At 31.0% G+C, this 835-nt stretch overlaps 1 long non-coding RNA gene across 1 annotated transcript; it reads left to right on the top strand.

Moving 5' to 3' along the window:
- Positions 1-78: 78 nt before the first annotated feature.
- Positions 79-825, top strand: LOC103311562. The gene is made up of 4 exons (XR_511256.2): positions 79-154; positions 239-521; positions 588-715; positions 801-825. It is a non-coding gene; the product is annotated as an uncharacterized LOC103311562 (long non-coding RNA).
- Positions 826-835: the final 10 nt, after the last annotated feature.

Here is an 835-nt window from a genome sequence, read left to right as displayed (position 1 = left end):
AAAATTAACCCAACATTTTCCATTTTATTGACTTATTTAAGATTTTAATTGCATATTTCTGTGTTTTTTTTTTAGACATTTTGAATGGATAAGTGTATTCTTTTCAGTAAAACATCCAAAGTGTCGCCTCGCCAAATTACGTACATTTTCATTTGTAAGTATTATTTTCTAGTTGTAGTGATTATATTTCTTAATAATATGGAGTCAGTCTAATTTGCTAATTTGTTCACAAATATAGATTTCCAAAAAATCAATGAAATAGAAGGAAATAATGGCTAAGAATGTTCGAATTAAATGATTGCCCCAATAATTTCTACCTGACGTGGAATCTGCGGTAGGTAATCATTTCACAATTATTAGTGGTAAACAAAGTTCAGTAAATTAGTAAACACGGTCAGAGGCTGTCTCAAAACATAATCCAAACCACTTGTCTGGGATAGAGAAGTAAAACAAATGTTGGTGATTCACAGGAATATTGGTACTACCTACTCTGCGCACGACTAGTAAATCGCAACTAAGAGGTAAAATCATTTAACATAATTCATAAATTTGGTATTTATATATTTGTTAAAACTTGACATTTTCAGAAAATGTTGTTTCTCCAACGATGAGTTAGAAGCAAATGAACAGACGAATAAACGATTTGGAGGCCATGATTTTAATTCACCCAGAAAAGCCTTAGATACCCGAAAATGTCTAATTCACACACACTCATGTAAGTATATCACTCAAGTATCCGATTTCAAACGTTTGCCAAGACCAAAAGTCACTTAATAGTTTATCGTTTTTTGTTCACACAGGGGATTATAATACTTATAATGTTTTTCAAAACTGA

The sequence above is a fragment of the Acyrthosiphon pisum genome, unplaced genomic scaffold (assembly GCF_005508785.2).
Source record: "Acyrthosiphon pisum isolate AL4f unplaced genomic scaffold, pea_aphid_22Mar2018_4r6ur Scaffold_6357;HRSCAF=6921, whole genome shotgun sequence".
Taxonomy (NCBI): domain Eukaryota; kingdom Metazoa; phylum Arthropoda; class Insecta; order Hemiptera; family Aphididae; genus Acyrthosiphon; species Acyrthosiphon pisum.
Note: the sequence above shows the minus strand (reverse complement) of the source record. Positions and strands in the feature narration are given on the sequence as shown.